Source organism: Cephus cinctus, unplaced genomic scaffold, assembly GCF_000341935.2.
Source record: "Cephus cinctus unplaced genomic scaffold, Ccin1 Ccin1_scaffold0123, whole genome shotgun sequence".
Taxonomy (NCBI): Eukaryota; Metazoa; Arthropoda; class Insecta; order Hymenoptera; family Cephidae; genus Cephus; species Cephus cinctus.
Window position 1 is genome coordinate 1470613 of NW_014332857.1, and position 9004 is coordinate 1479616.

The 9004-nt window shown below is 37.5% G+C and overlaps 1 long non-coding RNA gene across 3 annotated transcripts; it reads right to left on the minus strand.

The window, feature by feature from the left end:
- Positions 1–4922: 4922 nt before the first annotated feature.
- On the minus strand, positions 4923–8563 carry LOC107275145. 3 transcript variants are annotated; one of them, XR_001539629.2, is made up of 6 exons: positions 8361–8563; positions 8109–8285; positions 7122–7246; positions 6785–6995; positions 6550–6710; positions 4923–6449 (listed from the first exon to the last, which is right to left on the minus strand). It is a non-coding gene; the product is annotated as an uncharacterized LOC107275145 (long non-coding RNA). The 3 variants fall into 3 exon arrangements; XR_001539628.2 differs by having other exon boundaries at positions 8109–8563; XR_001539630.2 differs by having other exon boundaries at positions 6550–6738; positions 8109–8563.
- Positions 8564–9004: the final 441 nt, after the last annotated feature.

Below are 9004 nucleotides of genomic sequence, written 5' to 3' on the forward strand. Positions count from 1 at the left end.
GGGTAACAAGGTGTAACGCGATGCACCAAAGCTCCCAGGAAGGTTATTTGTTTGAAAAGATGGCAGGCCTGGCATTAGGCCGTCATTATATCGCGTTCGGCGTCAGCCGAGACAAACAACGATCAGCTGAAGAAATTGTGGAATTTCTTGGTGTAACGAAAAAAAAAAGGGAGACAACAAAAAAAGTCCCTGAAGTTTCTTCACCAGAAATTTGGAAACGAGAAACGATCGCTGGTCCAGCGGATGCTGCGTAGGTTAGGTTTAGTTAATAGGCAGACAGGTACTTATTTAGTCGGAAAGGTCGGTAGACAAAAAGACAGACTATATATTATTATTATTATTATTATTATTATTATTATTATAACAGGATTATCAATTTGGATTCTGCCTCTAGTTGTATTTTCGGTTTGATCCATTAATGCACTCGTACAGTAAATGCAGCCAACCGTGCAGCACGAAACAACAGAATTCACGTATTTCTCCTAAATATCTGCAGGGGGCCATTCGCCACCTAGTGTTATTACGTTTCTTATATATTTTCATTCGTAAGAGTAAATCTGTACGGGCTATATATTCACGGAGAAATGAATTAGCCGAAGTGACCGTTGAAAGTCACGTGCAATGGCGGTGGTATATTAGTGAGGAAAAAAAGTTCCAATTACGTTTGGACATTTATAAATATGTACACGTTTTAAATTAGGCTTAATAAGACATGATACTTTGATAATAAACATTATAATTCCAAGATTAATTTATCTTGTTGATCTTGGGTCACGCTTGAAGATTCAGAAAAGTATAGTGTATGTATAATATATGTATATATGTACATATGTATAAAAATGCATATAGGATGGATGCACAGACTCCCTGTTCATCTTAAATTCATCGAGGGTCAGGTTGGTACTATAATAAAAGGATGGTTGCACAGGAAGAGGGATGCTGGGAGGTTAGGAATTTTTCTCTGATTTACGAGCGAAAACGTCACGCAGGTTGCGGAAAGTCGGAAAGTTGAAGAGTTGAAAAAAAATAAATAAATAAATAAAATATACACAAGACAAAGCCCTGATATCTATTTGGCACGTGAACGCAGGATTTATTATAATTTTTGTAAAATTCCCACAAGCGCCGCGGCGTCACACTGCGTCTTGCGACGTTGCCAAACCGCAATGAAAGTGAAGACGAAAATTTACGGTTAAAGCCAAATTAACCGTTCGATTGGCAAAGTCATTATTTACGCGGGGAAACCGGTTTTGGTGGGAATTGTTTTTTTTTTGGATTTTCGAGAAGTTTAATATCACGGCTTATACGGCTGTTAATTAATAATCGGGACGATTGCGAGTAATTGAATGGAATAGATAGAAAAATTCGTCTTTAGATATAAAAAATATTATTAATCACTTCCGGTTTCTCATTTTACTCCGATACTACACGAAAATCTAATTCGTCCTTCCGTTTCGACTTGATCGGTATCGGAACTGTCCATTTACGTCATAAAACAAAACAGAACCATGTTAGAGTCTGTACCGGAAGTCGGATATCTGACGTCACAACGAGCCCGCTTATCGTCCCAAACCGATAATCAAAGTTGTTATGAAATGAGAAAAAAAAATTTTGGTAAATTTTTTTAATTACTTACAGCCAACGCATGCAGACGCAAATTTTGATTCAAATAAGATAACGTATGTGAGATGAATCTTAATCTCAGTATCTTCTTTATAAATGCACATTTGCTTCATGAAAAAATTTACCTCGTCTCGCAGTCAATGGGAAATTCCATATATGCAGTTTTGTTGCATTTAATCATATTTTTAATTAAATCATCGTACGTTCGAAATTCCATCCATAAGCGACAGATATTCTCGCAGCACGACGTAAGCCCGGCACGATAATAATGTAAAGCAAGTAAATTTGTACTTCCACATGTCGTTTTGTCGCAGGAAAAAAAAAATCGTTTGTGTATTCGGAAAAATTGAATGGAGAAATTATGAAATTGCCACCTGGAATTCAACCATATTAATTCTTTTCTCGTACGGTACCGTGGCTGACATATTATTATTCTCAGATATCAGTTTTACTCGATATTTCATCAGGTTACGAATTTTACATCGATCGGGACATCTTTTGGTACTTCATGGTTAGCCATTAAATAGACATCCATAAAATACATTCGACGGTAACATGACGGTCGTTAAAGTGCACGATTTGTATTTAAAAAATAGACGGAAGATCGTTTCCGGTTTTTTTTTTTTTTTTTTTTAAGCGCATCGTTTAATTACAGTCGGCAGAGATTCTAATTATGGTGATTCATGATTTTTTATCGATTCAATTTAGTTTATATGTACATATGTCTACGCATATATAACGACTCGTTTTGAATTTCTGCGACTGACTGTATTTACATTCTCTGGACTCCTTAAAACATTCGGTTTGCTTAGCGGGGGTATACAATGTATATATACTCAGGTATATATGTGCTACATATGTAACTGGGTATGTTACGGTTTTAAAGCCCTGAGGCTCCACGTTTCTCGATACGAGCTTGTCTGGTTCTCAGCTACCTGCTACCTCGTTATAATCCTGAATCCTAGCCAATTATAGTCTGTCCGGGTTTTTTTGCTTTTTGCAGTTGGCAAACAATGCGATTCTTAGAGAAATTACAGGTAACTTTCGATAGAATCACGCGAATGGGTTAAGATAGAATGTACTACGTTGTAAAATTAAGCACAGGGATAAAGTGTAATGAAAAATTGTATACAAAGCCACGTGCGACTTGACAGATTACCCATCTGTCAAAAAGAAGAAACACGTGGAACGACTATGTAAGTGTATAGGTATTGGAGACATTATTCTAGAAATTTGTTTGCGAGATTAAAATTTTGAACTTCCCCTTCCTCCTTGCAATTTAACGACAGCAAAAATCGAGAAAATCGTTTTGAGTGAAAGCCCAGAGTAACAATTTTTTTTAAAAAATATTGTTTACATTTTTTTTTCTGATAACATTGCACGCATACGACTATGTCGATGGGTATGAAAATTTATTGATAAAATTTTTAAAAAATTTTTTCATAAACCAAACGGGCTCTCGTGTCGATTACAAGTAAGTTTCATGTGAAAGAGACGCCCTTACGTAGTAGCGTCGCGACGTCTGTCTATTTGTACACTCGGTCCTCTTTCGTCGTAACGAAAGGCCAAAGCGCATAAGGAATATATATACAAAAACAAACTCTCATGCCGTTTAAAATACGATCGGCCATTCTCATTAACACTTTATTCGACGCCACGGGTGCGTCTCGTCTCTAGCGCTTATCAGACGTAATATCAAAAATTGATATTCAGCTTATTTTCATGTGATGACGTAAAATTATTTTTTACCTAGAAAATTCGAAAATAACCAGCCACGCGTTTCCGCTTCACCTAACTGGAACATCAGCTACTACGATTCTCTCCTGATTAATATTTTTAATCTAGCCAACTTCCGGCGACTGCATTAATTTACGTCAGTATTTTAAAATCAGGTAAACCTGAAATTTTTGCATAACTGAAATTCATTTTTTTTTTCAATCCACAAACTCCTACAGGTATTTCCCGTCTGAAATTTTGAAATTGATAACGATAACGAAAATAATATACAGCGCCCTGAAATTCGGTATAATAAATCCTATCCTTAAAGAAAAACACGGCAAATCGAAAATCGAAGTTCGAGATATTTATATCGAAATCCTGTATTTTCGAATTATCGTAAAATAATATCGGATATCGCCTCGACATGAAAATGGAAAAAAGTCAAAGTGAGAAATTTTCCAAACAAAAATAAAATTCCAAACTTTTCAGTTGCAAAAATCATATTTGTCAATTCAATCCGAAATGAATATAAAATTTTCAAATTTGATAAATTCGGAAAAAATTAATTTCTTCTAACCAATACGTTCAAGGTATAAGTTTGAGACGAATTTGATGAAATTTACTTTTAAACCATAAAAAAAGCGCGCGTTGTTACTGGTAAATAATAATAACCCAAATCAAATCCAATATCCAATTATAAGTATGAAACTGGATTTTTGACCCGATCCATACGATAATACTCCAGTGGTAAGATCGTCTCCTTCTTGGTATCCGATAAGACAGAAACCGAAGTACGAAGAGCCTGGAATGGTGAAGGGACAAAGTCCCCTTGATGTTTCCAAGGGAATTTCTACAAGGGACGTTAGGACAGGGTGAAGTTAGTATACGTGTATATATATATATATATACAATATTGTATACGAGTTTATATACTCATATATATATATATATTGTTATATGTATATAACAATATACACGAAACGAAACGCTATCTCGCCATCTACAAGTATTGTAACCCAAGACTCCTTTAAAGCCAGCATTCTTCTACCTTTATTAGCTTTTTTATTTACCTGTTAACTTTATCTTATTGCAAGACGCAGACATTTTATATTACCTACCGGCGCGATCAACTTCTGCTACCGGTAAACCGTCTGTTTGCGTTACTATCAGCTTGGGAAAATCGAAATCAAATTTTATTGACATGCATTTTCTTTAGATTATTTAAATAGGCCTATAGTCGTTGAAAAACAATAGGAGAAAAAACTTTTCTTCGTGATTGTACCTCGTTCTGCCTTTTTTGTGTCTTTCGTTTAATTTGTCAGAATCTTTAGTGATTTTTTGTTTCCTATGGTTTTGAAACTTCCTTTGACACGTGGATGTCAATGGGCTTTGAACGTTTAATTGGAATTTTTATAACGGACACGTGACTCGAATCTTTATTAATTAGTTGGACTACTGGCTTTGCTAATTGACGACTGTTTGTACATACGGTGAAGTTTATCGCTGATAATCGATCGATCGGTTATAAACGTATGATTGGGTAAAAAAATTTGTTTTCGATGGTAAAAAATTCATAATAATTAGTGGTAATAACAAAATTTCTTTAATTCAACTTTCAGCACTTTTTTAGTAACTTTTATATTGGTTACGCGTGTCCTAAGCGATAGGAATTACTCTCCGGTCAATCGTCACTCGATCAAAATGAATGGATTATCGTCGAACAGCATTATCACGAATTTTCCACCAAGTCAGGTGGTCAATCTGTCACTGTTTGATGTCAATTTAAATACCTGATTGCTATTGGGTTGCTTTACCAGCCGCCGCCGCCGCCGCTACGTACGTATTTAATCGACACGCTCGAATTTCGACTTGATTCTACGATTTCGGGTGTTACAATATCGACTGAACGGAACAAGAGAGCTTTGTTGTTCAGATGCGAAAAAAAAAAAGTATACATTTTTCAAAACTATTCAAAAATGACATATGCCCGACTAACTTATGCTCGTTTGCACTTTACGAAGTTTTAATTGCCCTGCGTTTTTGTATCGCAGGCAGTTTTATTGGTCGTCCTTAATTCTTTGGGATTGATGTAAATTCGAATTTTTAGAAATATTTTATACCCATTTTTTTTCTGGTGAATCTTTAGTTTTAACGAGACGATTTATTTATTTATGAATGCATCCGTCGTTACGGGTGACAGTAAACATAAATATTTTAATAAAAAAAGAAAAGAGCGGATACACGATGAAAATGACTGCGGGATAATAAAAGTGACCGCCGGTCATACCCGTGGCTGCCTTGTTGGCTTACGAGCATTTTAATTAAGCAATTATCTTTAAAATCACAGATACCTTCGCCGATCAAACGATTACGCTTCTCTGGCTTATCTTCCTTATACGGCCATAAAAATTCAACTTAGTCGTCGAGTCTTTTGAACGTCATCATTAATTTACACAACACTCGACTACTTAACTTAACCACCTAAGAAATAGTTAAATTAGAATCATTAGCTACCGTGTAAAACTATATTAAACATTTGAATGTTCTTAAAGTAGAAAAAAAGAATCCCACGAGTAATTTGAAATATAAAAATAAATTTATCACTAATTAAAGCTACGTTTGGAAAGAAAACAATTTTTTTTTATCATGACATTTAATTGTTGGTATCACGTCAGGCAGTCTTATTTAGTGATCAATTCATGTGACATTTCGCAAACTTGATTTTTTTGTCCTCTATCAAACTCGCGCATGCATCCAATGAAATCTCAAGGCTGTTTCCTTTGAAGAACTTTTAAAGGTATAGAACCGTGAAGTGGAATGGTTAAGAAATGACGGGCTACACCTGCCCGGATGGTGGCATTCAGAGTTTGAGACCCTCCGAAAAGGCCGAGCTCTAACGCCATACTGGAAGCGTAGTCGTGATTTATGATGCGCCTGGTTCTCTACAGCCTCCATATACCTGGCAGTCCCTACACCCAGTTGAAACTTCATTCTCCCGGTCCATAGAGACCATTGTTTCCTGACGTAAAGTCCAATTGTGCAACAGTCCAAGTCGAAGAGCCAGCCAATTCAAAATCGAATCAGTCATCTTGTTTATTCCGCAATCCCTGTAAAAAAAAATTATACTCCATAGAGAAAACCCATTTCGTGATTAAGAGAATTGATTTAATTTTTGGATTCGTTAAATTTATTTTTCTATTTACGTACGTGGCATCCCTTCTTTTTTTTCCACCGTATTCATCATATTTCCACGTACATCATTCGCCCGTACTCTATTACTTTCCCAGTGAAAATTCATTAAGAATTCGAACACTCGAGCCAAGTGGGTTAAGGGGATGGATATCCAGCGTTAATGTACCCCGGTGCTTCTAAAAAGATTTAAAGCGGTACAACCCACTTTGAAAAATATTGCGTAACAGCCGATGCCACTCCCGGAATTCACCTTGGTCGAGAAGCAACGAGATCCCTATTACCAGCCTGTACCCTTCCTTTACCAGGGACGAAATCGAAATTTCGTATTTTCCATTTGCCGTCTTCGATGTCTCGTGACTTGAAATTCCTCGCGGTAGCATTGATTAAGGGTCCAAGGATCTTCCATATATAAACTGACCTTACGAGCAGTTTTAAAATTCACCGAGTGCTTGATATATACTCTGTAATAGAAAAGACAAATTTATTTGACTCTCCGTTAAGTTCATGCAGTTAAGTAACTCGGCGTCGCCTTCGCGCTTTACGTAATGACAAAGCCAATTAAAATCCTTTAAACTTGATTTTATTACCTGCGAGAAAGTATGTAGTCTGACGTACAATTTGATTAGGTTGGGGTCTTTCGATCTGTGACGTCATCGATTACTGGTACAAACAGCCAAGCAATTTTCTTAAACGATCCCGCACGTGAATTACGCTGTAAACGCATTTGTTCGTCGCACTTAAAATGTCTAGATAAAGTCGACGTATGCGGGTGTCATTTGAAATTGATCGCATCGTTAGACCGTGTCCATAAACAATTGTTTATGTATATATGAGGTACGTATATATATAGCAGCTGTCGTTATTCAATTATTATTAAAAAATACGAGAAAAAAAAGCGCTTTACGAACGTTCAATATAAATACAGTGACAATTGCGGCGCATGCGCACAGTCGAAATATTCGAACGAATGACTGCTCGAGTCAGTTACACAACGTAGCGCAGTGATAAACGTGTCAGTGCTTACATTTTCGAACGAACGATCAACGGGAAGGGTTGCCAACCACAACGAAGTATCGAAGCGTCACCGCAACGAGCGACACGATCTTTTTTAACCCACCTCTCCCCCACAGTAAAATTAATGACGCGCAGTTTGCAATTTGTAGACAGAGCATTGACCTACATACACGTAAGGTTAAAGTTCGGCCTGTGTATACACGTTGATTAAAATGCGAAATAAAACGCATTCGTGAACTGAAGCCAGAAATGAATTGATTCTAAGCGCCCTATAAAAAAACTAGGTTTAATTCCAGTGAACTCGCTAGTCGACTGTCATACCGCGGACGGACTATAGTCAAAATAAAAAGCAACGATTTGAAGCACGTTGTGTCGCGGTTGTACGGCAAACGAAACGACGCGCCTGACAATCCTCGCGTCATGAAAATACGAATGAAATCAGGAAAAAGGTATATAAATACCTGACTGTAATTTTATATATTATCTCTCTTAAGTACACACGTAAGAAAACATTTGAAACTGCCAATTTCTCTATACAGGGTTACTCAGTAGAAACTCACCACCTGAAGTTAACGCGCCCATTTCAGTCCTATGGTAAAACTATGTGGTGGTCCGTTTTGGCTGAATAACCTCTGGTATATAAAATATACACACTGCCTCTCCTAACCTATAATTTCCACAGCATTGTCTCGCGCGGCATAAGCACTCTTACAATTTCCATCGAGTCTATGGCAAAGCTATAAACAGCTGAATAAGTTATGTAAATCCAAACGCAACTTCACGGTGAGTCTGTTGCAATTCGCATCCGTTACCTTGTCCACAGAGAACACGGTAAATTTAATCGGCGGTAACAGCAGCGTCGTATACTTGATGTAAGTTCCACAGAAATGGTTAAAGACGTCGGGAACATAATTCACGTGTAGAACCGAGATGACTGGCGTAGCGACCGATTAATACGACGAGAGGCATTATTTATACGTTTGGAGAAGTACCTCGTGTTTACGTCTGGCCCGTCGACGCCATAATGGATTAGAATAATTTTCATGACAGCGCGCGCGCCACCTGGCGGAGCTTAGACGAAACACGTAGAGAAGGAATCAACGCGATTTTCAGTCGAATTTTCCACGTCGCGTTGTTGTCACTGTTATTATCGCCGTTGCGACCGCAACACGTTGCGTCCTTAGAACGCGGCAACGTTCAAAACCTATAATCATCTATACGATCTATTTAACAACACGGTTTACGACTAAAGGGCCCAAGAAGGCTCAAACGGTTGAGACTGCTGTTTCTCTTACGGACGGTGGTAAAGGCCCTCGTCGTTTTCACGAACCTTACTGTCGGACAACCTAACCTAACCTATAAGGTTCCAGCAACAAGGGTACCTACGGAGAGACTACCAACCTCGGGCGATGAAGTTGTTATCTCGTTAACGGTCGAGATTCTTTTACGCGTAAAA